The sequence below is a fragment of the Colossoma macropomum genome, unplaced genomic scaffold, assembly GCF_904425465.1.
Source record: "Colossoma macropomum unplaced genomic scaffold, Colossoma_macropomum, whole genome shotgun sequence".
Classification (NCBI taxonomy): domain Eukaryota; kingdom Metazoa; phylum Chordata; class Actinopteri; order Characiformes; family Serrasalmidae; genus Colossoma; species Colossoma macropomum.
Genome location: NW_023494798.1, coordinates 6,232,570 through 6,247,525, shown reverse-complemented (window position 1 = coordinate 6,247,525; position 14,956 = coordinate 6,232,570). Strand labels below are relative to the sequence as shown.

The window sequence follows — 14,956 nt, the reverse complement described above, 5'->3', positions numbered from 1 at the left end:
ACTACTAAGTAAATATAGTGATTGCGTTTGTGCAAGGTCTAATGTTTCAGCTGGTTGGACAGGAAGGATTTGTAGTATTTATACAGATAGAAGTGCAAATCCTGTTGGGAACTGTTGGGCCACTGTCAAAGGAGGTGTGACTTTCAGATTTGAGCAGCACTAATTTGAGAGAAGTAGGCCTCAGTGTCTCATTTTCCTGTTATTTCCTTTGTATTGTTTTTGTTGCTTTTTTGTTTCTTTTTGTACAGACTTGTTAAAAACCTTACATTTTTCTTTTTTCTCATGTTGTTTATTTGAGTTATTATGTCATACTTTTTTTGAACCCACAACCCCCCCCCCTTTGGAGGACAGCTTTATTTTATTACATTATCACATCTGATTGTTTGCCACAGCTTACACAATGATAACAACTGTAACAATAATCACAACAACGATAAATAATAACAGTAGATATTGAACGACACTGATGAATCGTGTGTGTGTGTGTGAGAATTTCTCTTCAGTCTGTTTTGTAGTTTATTCTAGAACAGGGAAATTAGTAAACTCTGGGAGTTGTGGATAGGTTAAGATGATAGAGGATCTGTTTTATATCTGAAGTCCCCATAAGGTATCAAAAGTTGCCATTTGATTATTTTCTAAAGCTATTGCTCTAGAAGAACAATCACTTTAGAACATATTGCTAAATGCTAACAGTAGATTTCCAGTGTGTAATATTTATAAAATTCCTGGTCTTCCAATGCTTTAGGATAACTTTGTTGGTGACAGGAAGAGCAGTGAGTATGAGGGTAGTGTACTGAATTTGGGAGTTTATATTCCTGTGGTTCCCCCAGTAGGCAGATCAAGGAGAAATTTCACAACCCACCATAAAAGCATAGAGGCAAACAGTAAAAAAAAAATCAATGACAGTCTGCCAACATTGTTGTATTGGTGAGCACATCCATAGAGTGTGATAGTAATTATCAGGAGTGTCTAAGGTACACTAAAACATGTGGTAGCATTTATTAGTCCCATTTTATATAGTTTATGTTGTGTGACATGTGATCTATAAATTACTTTATCTTGAATCAACTGGAGATTACTGTTATTTGTCATTGTGAAAGTAGTTTTACATATTCAGTGCCATAAGTCAGTGCTGAGAGTTTTTTTTTCCCCAATTTGATATAAGAAGTGAGATAGTATTTTCTGTAGTGGCATGAAATTTCTAAAATTTTGATAGTTTCCTGTCGTTGTTATTTTCTTTATATTTGCTGTTAATTTGGGTAAGTGAACATGATTATTTTTGATATTTATTGTAGACGTTAATACTTATTTAAGCTGAAAGTATTGTAAAAACTGATCTTTCCCGATACTGAAATTCCAGACCAAATCATCAAAAGAAATAAAGGTACCGTCCTTGAAAACATGATGCCCTTGTTTCCATTTGGTGAAGTGTAGTGGAGAGCTGTTTAGTAAAAAAAATTGTGGTTGAGCCATAGTGGGGTGCATCTATATGGTGTCAGAGAGCAAATAATAATCTTGATCATTTTCCACCAGGTGAGCAGAGATGTGTCCGTGACAGAAATGAGGAAACATAAATGGCTTTTTGCTGGCTTCCTGTTCTGTTTCTAACCATGAATAATGTAATAATATTCTTTTGAGTGTCTGGTGTCTGTCCAGATGTAGATATATTGTAGTTGACTTGATAGATAGTATGGGTAAAAATTCAGTGCATCAGGTCCTCCTAGTTATTGATAAGTGCACTGAGTTTGATTCTAGGTTTTTTTTTTGTTTCTCCAGTAGAACTTTGGTATTTCAGGATCCAGTGATCGGAACCCGTAAAATTCACAGGGATCCTGGTGAATAAGTAATTTTTTTTGGAAGGATTGGCATTTTTACATTTCTTATTCTTCTAAGCTTCTAAATCAACAAGTTTGTCCACGAGCAGAAATCATTCTCTGTTGTTTTCAATAGTGGCTTGAAGTTGAGAAAATACAGCTGACATCTTGGAGAATATATTGATGCCTAGGCATTTAATATTGCCAACAGAAAAGGCATGGGATAGGTTTTGGGATGTAGCATTACAAGTTCCCTCATTATTAGGGATCATGAAAGATTCATTCCAATTAATTGAATAATTAGTTATTTTGGAAAATCATTTCCTACTCATCATACACAAAGAAAAAGAAATGGCAGTAGAAAACAATTTGGAAAAGAAAATCAAAGATATCACTGATAAATATGCTAAAGACCCTAAAGAAGAATCACATCACAAATTAAATCATTTGCAGTTTCAACTTGATGATATCCTTAAAAAAATAAAATTAAAAAAGACTCACATACTTAAACATATACACTTTAAACACAACAACAAATCAGGGTAATACCTGGCAAATCAATTAAAATAGAATTAATCAATCATACCAGTTATAAATAACTCAGAGTCCTTGGTTACACCACATGAGATAACCACAAAACCTAGCCCATGCCTTCATTAAGCACCATCTGGTTGCAGGCTGCATGGATTTCTTGCAGTTGAAGTAAAATGAGGCGTGGTCACTGATTACAGTTGGGTGTTTTTTATTGTTGGAGATGCTACAGGTTTACTGGATAAGAAAAAGTCTCTTCTTGAGCATGTTTTATAAACAGGTGAGTAGTATTTATATTCTCTTCTATGTAAGTTATTTAATCTTCAGCCATCAACTACACTTAAAAGAGTTATAAGTTGAGAGAAATATTTGATTAAACTGAGGCGATCTCAGTTTTTGGTGATCTGATTGAGTGAGGTAAGTTTTTTGTAAGCAGCATATATCAGCTTGTAATTTAAGTAAGTGAACCAGCTCCTTGTATATTCTAGGTTAGAAATTTAATTATTGAGAAAGGTTTGCTTGTGTTTAGATTTTAATAAGAATATTGCTGTTGTCGGAACAAAACCTTGTTTCTCCATTTTTGTCATTTTTCAGTTTCTGTCATAATTTGAAAATGACTATTGTCTTTTACATTGTATGTAAGTTTCAGAACAGAAATGACCCAGAATTACTTGGAAAAAAGTCTGGTTCCATTGACTTACATTGAAAATAAAGAAGGTTTTTCCTTCTCCTGTAAAGTTACCATTTTGGAGATACGAGGTTTTGTTCCGACAACAGCGATATGTTTGTGAGCCACAGACTTAAACCACAGACTTAAATGTATGTGTTTGTGTATTTAAAAATGTTGATGTGTTCACAATAATGGTGGTATGCGAAGCATTTTTATGCATTATACTTGAAGCCCATTTCACACCAGACGTAACCACACCGCATGACGCGCCGCACAGTGCTACATGCAGTACGCTCCTACACTAAACATTACCGGCTGCGCGCGTCACGCGTCACCATGGTGGTAATGTATGCCTGCAGCGAAAAAGTATGCTTTGGGTCATTTCTGACGTGTGCCACGCACTGCATGCCAGCAGTTTCTATGCAGAAACAGTAAAGAAATGCAGTGTCTATGCTGTAATATACAATCTAGGCTAATAAACAAATCAAAAAATCTAGTTTTAACTTTTTGACAGGTTAATTGAAATCCCTTGAGTAGGTCAATGTTGTGAACACACAGGCATCTCTTCTGCTTCATACAGTGCTATATCACCTGGTGAGAAAGTCAGCAACAGTCAAGGCAGCTAGTCAAAATTTTATTATTGATCTTCTTATGTCATCTACATAAAGTTTATATGAGTAATAAACAGACAATACAGACATTTATATTATGTGAAAACAACACAAACAGCAACCGCTCTTGCTTCGCAGCAAAGAAATGAATATTCATCTTTTAACATCTACAGTTCCTTCACATTATTGTTACTGTGATTTTTGTGATGTTTCTTCTTAGATTTCATTTCTCAGAATAGCCATGGTGTTACTTTAGAATGACAGTAAAGCTAGTTTTGTGTATAAAGTTTGTCCACTAGAATGTTTGTGCGTCAACCTTCTCTGTGTTGTTTCATTATTGGAAAAGTTTTTTTTGTTCTTTTATTTATTTCCTTAGGAAACTGATCATTCATGCTGTAACTGGTCCTTGTCAGTTTCTTTCGTCTGCTTTTAACCAGTTTTTTTTTTTTTGCTTAAAATGTTAAAATGGTTCTATTATGGGTCTTGTAGAAGTTTTTTGTTTTTGGTTCACAGTTTCAGAAGGAAGCTTGAGAACAGATTGCATGACATTTTTAATTATTTTGTCAGGGTCGTCAGCCTTCTCTTCTTCAGTCACGGTGAGTGTGAGATTGTTATGCATGCTGCAGCACTGAATTTCAAGAACAATTTCCTTAATTGTCTTATTCTCCCTGAGAGTTGTGTCCACTCATTCTGATAATGTCTGTACAGTGGAGTGTGGTATGATTCAAGTTAAGACTGGGCCACATCAAAACCTTTTGAGCCATTCAGAGGTGGACTTGCTTGTGTGCTTTGGTTCATTGACCTGCTGCATAACCCAACTGCACTTGAGCTTCAGGTTTTTCTGTTAGAGAACACTGTTTATGTTTCAATCAGTTATGACAAGCTGTCCAGATCCTGCAGAAGCAAAGCAGCCCCAGACCATCACACTACCATCACCATGTTTGACTGTTGGTATGATGTTCTTATGGTAGCGTATGGTGTTAGCTTTATGCCAGATGTAACAAGACCCATGTCTTCCAAAAATTTCCCCCTTTGACTAATCAGTCCTCAGAATATTATCCCAAAAGTCTTGGAGTGTCATCTAAATGTTTTTTTGGCAAACGCGATACAAGCCTTTGTGTTCTTTTTGTTCGAGTGATTTGCGCCTTGCAGCTCTCCTATCAGTGCCATTTTCCCGTTGTGTCTTTTTTATTGTGGAATCATGTACTTTGACTTTAACTGAGGCAAGTTAGGTCTGCAGCTTTATAGATCGTTGTCTGGGTTCTTTTGTAACCTCCTGGATGAGTTGTAGATGCGCTCTTCGTGAAAATTTAGTAAAATTTAAAAAATACAATTTTTCATTTTTAACTTTTGATATGTTGTCTTTGTAGTATTTTCCTTTTAAAGTGTGATTAAATCACTTGCATATCATTGCATTTTATTTTTATTTACATTCTGCACAGCGTCCCAACTTTTTTGGAAGTGGGGTTGTACTAAAATGCGAAGTCCAGGAAGACACTGAGCCTTGCTTTGTGCACGCACCGCCATCTTGGTGCAAGCCACTGAGTGACATCACAGGAAAATAATATACATAACAACCAGCTCCCAGTGTTATAATATGGAATCCATATGCTTCGTTACTTCTACTGCCTTCCATGCTGCACCAGTAACCTTCTGTGCTATCCTGTCTTGCTTAAGACACTTGTGTCAGATTCTGTCCTGTCCAGTGAGCCTTTGCCTGTTATAGGATTGCTCCAGAAAGTTGTACAAAAGCTGACCATTCTCGTATTTAAAGCAGCACTATGTAAGATTTTGGGTTAAAATGTAAAGAAGTAGCATTACTGGGTCAGGAGGGAAAATACACTCTCTTGTGTCCATTCGCTGCTGTGAGTCACCCTGGAGAGCCTGAAATAATCATTTAAAAGTCAGAGGTGTCGGACTGCATTTTGTGGGGGTTTTTCAGATACCGTCACACATCTTAACCCATTCATGTCATTTGCACTGCCTCAAAAAGCAGCTCAAGGTTTAGCTCTCAAATGCAACATCATTATTATACTATTATACTATTAAAGATATGATGACGATAGTAGATAATTCATTTACATCTTCTGAAGACCTGTCCTTCGCCAAGTTTTGTCTGTGTTCTCTTTGAATACTGTTTCAACAAAATGTTCTGCTACACATTGCTTGCAATTACACAGTTCCACCATAGAGTTCTTGTAATCCAAAAAATCTTAAAATGGCCACATTGGACACCTTAGTAGTCCACTATCTTGGACCCATACTGGAATTTTCAACTTTAATACAATTTTTTGAAAGGTATCGATATTCAGTACTAGTACTAAAGAAGGTCTTTATTTGTTTTATTTTTTAGAACACACACAATAAACAAACATAACATTTTTCTTGTAAATCAAATTCTTTTTATTCAAAATCTCAAGATTCTGACATTGAACATTCAGTTAAATGAAATGTCGTGTTTTAGAAACATTCATTTTATTGTTAGATCAGGTGAAGAAAATTACCAAAATATGTGTATTATTATAAAAAGAAACTTTTATTTTGGCTTAGTCCTGTAATACAATTATAATATATCACATGCTTTTGCTTTATTATAGAGATACACTGTTTGCTGTGAAGCACAATAACATCTCCCTCACACAAGTCTGATGGTTGTCTGTGAATTTAAACTTTTTTTTAGATTTGGTAGCTTTAAAAAGAGTTATCATAAAAACCTCAAATAATGGCCAAATCTCTCATAGTAGTCAAACTTGGCTTGACTTAAAAATATGCATTGCTTTAAACAACCTCTCGAAACTCTTTGTACAGGTCAACTGTACAGGTGCTCTGTAGATTCGAGTGTTGTGCTAGTCTGGCCTGCACACGCAGATATTTTTCCAGTGTACAATGAAGTGAAAACATGCTCTACAGAAAGTGTAATACAGAAAGTGTTTATGAAGCATTCATGATAAAAAATGTTCCTTTTTTAACTCTGATTGATTTAATGTAAAGTATATAACTTAAGGCGAACATAAACTTGGTTATAAAATGATTTAATAGTATTATACTAATAATACAGTGATTTAATATTATGAAACATTTTAAAGTGGCAAAAATAGTTGTGCTTTTGGTAACAATGGCTAATTTTTAATTTAGCTAATTATTGCTACTATAATTATCTAAATGCTAAACTATAGCTAGCTACTAATTAACTAAATGTATGTGTAATAAATGAACACATTTTACACATTCCAATTATTTGTTGGGAAAAAGGGAAAAAAAAAAAAACTTTAATGAAATATATTTTTGTCAAAGCAATAATCATACAGACCTTGACAAAACTACAGTTGGGTCCAAAAGTCTGAGACCACATTAATAATTTGAGATTTCGCTAATGTAAACCTGTAATTCAACAGAAGAATATTTGTGAATTTTAAAACAAAGTTTCAAATTTACCACTATTATTGTTATCAAAATTACATATTAAATACTCATAAGACAGTCGTAGGTTATTTAGAATAGCAAATTAATTGGATTTTTTATGTTTTAGACATTGTGACTTTTGGTACCCAAAATACAATTTTGAAATTATCATTTCGTTTCTCATTTCAAGCCACCCTTATTGTTTCCGTTTACATCGCAAAAATTGAATTAGGCAGATTTTTTTTTTACTTAATGATGTTTCTCTTCAAAATAATGTTTTAAAGAGTTAACACATTAAGATTACAGTTTCAATTCTCGTATGCAGTATGTAAAGCCATATTAATAATGAATGTGCAGCTCACTTAACTTTACCCATGATTTGCTTTTTAGTGTTCATTTCTGGTTTCAGTATGATTATGTAACACTTTGGGAGAAAGATACAGAATAACAAACCAAAGCTTGAGGCCAAAATAGCAAATATCTCCACAGCTACAGTGAACTTTCCAGGAGAGCTGACATAAGCTGGGATGAAGGTGATCCAAACTGCACAAAATATGAGCATGCTGAATGTGATGAACTTGGCTTCATTAAACTTATCAGGCAGTTTCCGAGCCAAAAAAGCTAAAACAAAACACAATAGAGCCAAGAGTCCAATATAACCCAGCACAGCCCAGAAACCTATAGCTGAACCTAACTGACATTCTAGAATGATCTTTTCCTTGTAGTGCTTTATATTTTTGAAGGGGAAAGGAGGAGATGTTGTTAACCAAATCACACAAATAAGGACCTGTATGAGAGTGAAAACAAGAACACTGAGTCTCTGCTGTGGAGGCCCAAACCATTTCATGACATTACTGCCTGGAAGTGTAGCTCTGAAGGCCATTAACACCACTATTGTTTTCCCCAGAACACAGGAGATGCAGAGGACGAAGGTGATCCCAAACGTTGTGTGACGCAGCACACAGGACCACTCAGAGGGCTGACCAATGAAAGTAAGTGAGCAGAGAAAACACAGAGCCAGAGAGAAGAGTAATAAGAAGCTCAGCTCTGAATTGTTGGCTTTGACTATTGGGGTATTTTTATGTCTGAAGAATATAATTGCTATTATTATTGTCATAAATGTACCAATAATTGAAACAGCTGTTAGCAAAATTCCCATGGTTTCCTCATATGACAAGAATTCAATTTCCTTCTGTACACATTCAGTCTTGTGTGGATTTGACCAGTAGTCCTGGTAGCATTGTTCACATTTTATCGAGTCTGTCAAAGAGAGATAGATAACATGAATAACAAAAAGTTAGACACACAGGTAAGGTAGTTGAAGGAATGCTTTCCATATATTGTCACTTTTGTCTACTGTCTCCTGAAACATGGAGAATAAATTCTAGACTTGAAACAGACTCATGTTCTAGAATAATTTGTAGTCACAGGAGTAATACCAACGAAGCTTTGTTTGTTTCAGCTTTTGTGAATATTTGTACCTGTCATATTACTGATCTCTCCTTCAGCACATGGTATACAGTCAAAACAGCAGATAGGCTTTCCTTTCTGTACAGCCTTCCTGGTGCCTGGAGGGCAGCTCTCACTGCACACAGACACCGGCAACTATGATCAAAAAAAGTTTAATAACCTAAAAAAAAATTGTTATACAAATTACACAAACTTTATGTGAACCATGCATGCTTTATTCTGAAAAAATTCTATCCCTGTACCTGATTTGTATTTTGTGCCCACACAATAGAGGCCATTTTCACTGTTAATTGATTGTGAGCAGGAAAGGAAGAGTCATAAAGTCCAACAGTGACAAACTCATGGTGATCTTCAATAGTTTGCCAGTTTATTATTTCATATTTAGCTGCAGGATCACCATTTTTATCAAAATAAACCTCTTCGCCTTCTTTGGTTCTGAAGCGCACCCTTTTCAGATGTTCTAGAAACTGGACATAATAGAAGAAAAGTTTAAATTATAAAATTCGAAACAGTATAACACCTACTACTTCACAAAAGCGCAGCATTTTTAATTTTTTTGAATTAGTGGCACACGCTTGTGCCAGAGCTGTGACACTTTAAGTTGAAGATGTGTACTTAAACAGACACTTACGGTGGGAGGATCAGGCTGCTTCTTTGTAGGACATGTTTCCGTGCAGCCCAGAAGGTTGTGTAAGGTATGGGCAATAGCATATACTCCTTTATACACATTACAGAAAATGGGCAGCAGTGACAAGTCTGTGAATTCATTTTCTATTTCAGACAGTTTCTCTTGGCCTGTGCACACTGTAGTATGTTTTGATTCATTGTGCACTTTATATTTGCACTTAAACAAAGTTTCCCAGAATTCAGTAAAAATGGCTCTGCCTGCAGATTGCAGCGGATTTATATCCAGAATGAAGTCCTTCAGACCCGTCACGGTTGTATTGGGTATTGCTAGCCCTATGGCTCCTTGTAGTATTTTGTGCTTATCCAGTCTGGCTACAGTTGAATCAGAGATCCAAGATTCAGTTCCCACCCACTGATATCCAGTAATGTTGTGCTCATAAAATACGTTCAGCAAAATCTCCAAGTCCCAATAAGTGACAAATGCCACAATCACTCGAGAAGTAGAGCTTTTGATCTGCTGGATTATTCTCAGTACTTTTTCTTGTGAGTAAGTTCTGATAAATGGAAGGGAATATTCTAAACAAACGCCCAACTGATCTGCAGCTTCAGTAAATGCAGCCATTCCGTTGTTACCATAATCATCATCTCTTCTTATTGCACCCACCCATGTCCAGCCAAACTGCTTGACCATCTCTGCCAGTGCTCTGCTCTGGTAGTAATCACTTGGAACAGTGCGCAAAAATGAGGGATATTTCCTTTTGTCACTGAGACACTCACAGGTAGAATAAGGACTGATCTAAAAACAGATTCATACAGATATGTCAGGGGTTACATTCAGTCATTTTTTTTTGCCACATTTTAACTACATTTACCATTAAGTTCTGGAATGGTTTTTCTAGGTTTTAATAGTTGTAATGTTTCGATGCATGTAATATTGTAAAAAAAAATACATAAAAGCTTACTACTGGAAAGCTTAAAGGTCCAACACTCTTTGCAATAGCCGTTGATGCTGATGATGATGTCTCCCCAATTATGGCTTGCACCTGGGCTGACTTTGTGCATTGCTCATTCAAGGTTGAGTTCTCATTCCCATTAACAAGTGCCATAGCCATTCTAACCGCCATAGCTGCAGAAGTACATGTGTCATAGATCTTGTATCCCAGCAAGACACCAGGGAGTAAAAAAGAACTGTTGTTGATCTCTTCTACCGCAAAAATCAAGGACTGTGAAAATTGTAAGGCTCTGACATCAAGGCTGGATTGGGGAAAAAGAAAAGAAAATAAACACATATATGCATATACTTTTTAAGGATGACAAATAGAGGCTACTGTGAAATATAACTGTGTAAAATAATACTAATGTTCATTCAATGTCAGAAAATTTTAGTTTGCCTTGCTGCTTACCTCATGCAATTCAGTGGTGATGGTTTGACTATATAAGACACTTCTATGATTTCCCAAGTCCTGTGAAAGGGGAAAATCCCTCCAACTATGATATCACCATCCTTAGAAAGTAGTGGATAAACAGGCTCTCCTTGCAGGTTACATACAGTCCCATTTGTGCTGGAAAAATTGATTATGGCCATTAAGACATGCAAGAGAGTAAAGATAGAATCCATCCACCTATTTAACTGTTGAGTATATACAAGGTCTGGTGTTTCAATTGGTTGAACATGAAGCGTTTGTAGTATTTATACAGATAGAAATGCAAATCCTCTACGGTAATGTTAGCCTGCTGGGCCGCAGTTAAAGGAGGTGTGACTTTCAGATGTGAGCAGCAGTAATCTGAGAGAAGTAGACCTTGTTATCTCTTTTGTCTGTATGTTTTTTACTATTTCTTTACTAATTTTTAGAGGCTTGTTTGTGTAGTTTTGTTAAAATGTTTAGATTTTTCTTCATGTTCATCCTTTTCAGTGTTGATGATAAATCTGTAGTTATATTTATTATTATGTCATACTTATTTTTACATCAGTAATTTTGAGTTAAATGTCCAAATTTCCAAACAATCCTTCTTAAAGGATAATAAATGAATAGGTAAATAATAGGTAAAGAAAAAAAATAGGTAAAGAATAGGTAAAAACCTTTTTGCTAAACTGCTTAAATCAAATGAATATCTTTTAGGGATATATACAATGAAAATTTAATCATTTATGATTATGTAATGGAGTTTAGCTGTATTACTTCATTAAGCAGTGTGCTTTTTAAAGGCTGTATTTGACAATATACACCAATCAGGCATAACATTATGACCTCCTCCTTGTTTCCACGCTCATTATCCATTTTATCAGCTCCACTTACTATATAGGTGCACTTTGTAGTTCTACAGGTACAGACTGTAGTCCATCTGTTTCTCTGCATACTTTGAGTGGATCAGACACAGCAGTGCTGCTCAAGTTTTCAAGCACCTCACTGTCACTGCTGAACTGAGAATAGTCCACCAACCAAAAATATCCAGCCGACTGCGTCCTGTGGGCAGTATCCGTGACCACTGATGTGGGAGTAGAGGATGACCAACTGTGCAGCATCTGATTAGCTATCATCTCTGACTTTACATCTACAAGATGGACTGACAAGATAGGAGTGTCTAATAGAGTGGACAGTGAGTGTACACAGTGTTTAAAAACTCCAGCAGCACTGCTGTGTCTAATTCACTCGTACCAGCACAACACACACTAACACACCACCACCACATCAGCGTTACTTCAGTGCTGAGAATGATCCACCACCCAAATAGTACTTGCTCTGTGAGGGTCCATGGGGGTCCTAACCACTGAAGAACAGGGTAAAAGGGGGCTAACAAAGCAAGCAGAGAAACCGATGGACTACATTCTGTTATTGTAGAACTACAATGTGCCCCTATATAGTAAGTGGAACTGATAAAATGGACAATGAGCGTAGAAACAAGGTCATAATGTTATGCCTGATTGGTGTATATCTCTGAAAAGGCCTGACTTTGCATACCAGCTCTTATTTAGTCCGCTTCTCCACACCAACTTCTGGCTTGCCTGGCATTGCAACTTATACACTTAACGACCAGCTATAAAATATAGTATCTTTATTGAACATGGATTAAGTAGTCAAGGTCATTGACTGAAAAGTATGAGAACCTCTAGTATATATATTTCCGTAAAAGATTGATTGAAGTCTTGGTTACCGATTCTGGCAGTCAGTCGTCACAGAAGACTTTGCGATCTAAGAATGCAGAGAGTCAGTTTAAAGAAGAAGAAAGTGGAAAAACAAATAACTCGTTGTGTGAATTAGTGATTGATTCCAGGTTCTTGCTGGAATTACTGAAATTGTCAACTCTAGTATGTAACCAGCCAAATGCTTGGGTTACTTCTACTGCCTCTAACGCACACTTGTGTCAGATACTGTCCTGTCCAGTGAGGTTTTGCCTGTTCAGGATTGCTCCAGATAGTCGTATAAAATATTACTACTGTATTATTTAAAGCAGCACTATATACTTGAAAATGTAAATGAGCAACATTACTGAGACAGGAGGGGAAAACCATGCTAAAATCTGGTGCTCATTTGCTCATGCAAGATCTCCTTTAATCAGAGGTGGCAGAAGTACAAAAGTCCTTTACTTAAGTAAAAGTCATCTGTAATTCATTTTTTTCAAAACTGGGTGTTTATTTCAGCAGTAAATATTGAACACTAGATCAAATCATTTTTTAAATAAGGCCAGGAACAGAGTGGGAGGAGTAGGAGTTACACACATAAAACGTGCTCATGTCCTGCAGTGTCATTACATCAGGCTATGGGCTGTTCTAGCCGCCATGCAGTCATCACTCTACATATTCCAACATATTTCCCCTGATACAAAACAATAGCAACCAATCAGAAAGCTGGATCACTCTTACTATAAAGCATGCTCACCACAGACACAACTTCTGCCTAGAGAAGATGGCAAAACAGGGCTAAAATCAAACAATTGAGACATACAAAGTTAAACCTACAAAGTTAAAGATGTACAAACTTAAAACCTAATAATTATCGAAGCCAAAAACACAGGTTACTGCCGCATTGGGAAGATCTAAATGAAGACAACATGAAAGTGAAATCAAACAGCTGATGTGCCAAGACGAGGAAAAACAACAGCAATCTGAAAAACCAAAATCCAATTATTGTAGGCAAGAAGCATATTGCCATGGCAGGCATGAAACATGTTTGTTGTCTGTTTATGTCTTACCTGTAGTGACTCCATGTGAACGTCCCTAAAGGCGTTGCAATCAATCCACTACATCATTTAAGGTGGAACGGGAAGTGAAGCTAACTTCAGCTTCATCTAGTCTCTATCTACTGTTAAAGTCTCAATTACAGTCCCAGGGCTGTATCACTTCAGACAGGGGCTGCCTACATTACTACAGATATACATTTGGATGTAACATTTACAGTTTGAGTGTTCTTGTGCTGTGAGTTTATTCATTAATTTGCAGTACCCAACCCCAAACTCTACCAGCCCACTGGGAATTCTCATGACTATCCTGAGAAAGGCCATAAATGCAGGTTTTATTCAGACTCGACATCCGTATTAAGCGGTGATTCAGTGCTGTCACTTTCTATGGATTCAATTTTTTCATCTGTTCATTTTTCTTCCTTTTCTGGCCTGCTCACTGCTTTGGTCTGTAAGCCATGAAAGGAGCTAATCACAGGTTCACTCCGCTTCCCCCTCCCCTGTTTCACATCCAGTAGGATGCTGATTTGCGCTTCATTGGATGCCTCAATACAATTGCTTGATTTAAAATACATACATAAATAGATTGAGAGATAACATAAATAAATTAGTATATTATTACAACGAAAGTAACCAGCCTATTTTATAAATGTAGTGAGTAAAAAGTACAGCATTTTCTTTTGAAATGTAGTGAGTAAAAGTAAAAAGTATTAAGTGACAAAAATACTCAAGCACAGATAGTAAAAAAGTAAAACTACCTAAAAAAAAATGGCTTGGCCATTAATGGCTGAAGTAGCCATTAAAATGGCAGAGGTGTCAGATCAGATTTTGTGGCACTTTTTAAAAGCCATCACACATCTTTACATTTTAACGTTATTTGCACCGGCTCAAAAAGTAGTTCAGTGTTTAGCTCCCAAATGCAAAATCAACATTAGATACTTAAAGATATGATAGCAGTTCCACAGTTCCAGAATTCTCTAAAACCCCAAATCTTATATAGTGCAACTTTTAAAATGGCCACTTCAGACACCAGTATAATTATGTAACACTTTGGAAGAAAGATACAGAATAACAAGCCAAAGCTTGAGGCCAAAATAGCAAATATCTCCACAGCTACAATGAACTTTCCAGGAGAGCTGACATAAGCTGGAATGAAGGTGATCCAAACCGCACAGAATATGAGCATGCTGAATGTGATGAACTTGGCCTCATTAAAGTTATCAGGCAGCTTCTTGGTGTAGGCAATGGACAACAGCACATACTCTTTTATACACATTACTGAAATTGGGCATCAGGATCATGTCTGTCTTTTTTATTTCGTAAATAAAGGGCTCATGTTCACACAGGCAGTGAAGATAGAGTAACACGAGAGACAAAGTAGTGATGAAAATAACTTCATTTTTTGTTAAACACTCGCACTGTTATCTTTATAATTTGCTTAAAAAAAAAAGAAAAGTCAATTAAATTAGAAACCAGTGCAAAATAGTTTCATTATCATTATAAGTCTCAGACCTTTGGATCCCACTCAGTACAATTAGCGAAATATACAAATGTAGACATGGAATTCATGGTATAAAAGCACATGCAGGGATTTGTAAGGGGAAATAATCCTCAAAGAAAACATTTTTTCCACTTTTCTTCAGATTCACTACTAT

The 14,956-nt window shown here is 36.2% G+C and overlaps 1 pseudogene; it reads right to left on the bottom strand.

Moving 5' to 3' along the window:
- Nucleotides 1-7,624: 7,624 nt before the first annotated feature.
- On the bottom strand, nt 7,625-10,743 carry LOC118818503 (annotated as a pseudogene).
- Nucleotides 10,744-14,956: the final 4,213 nt, after the last annotated feature.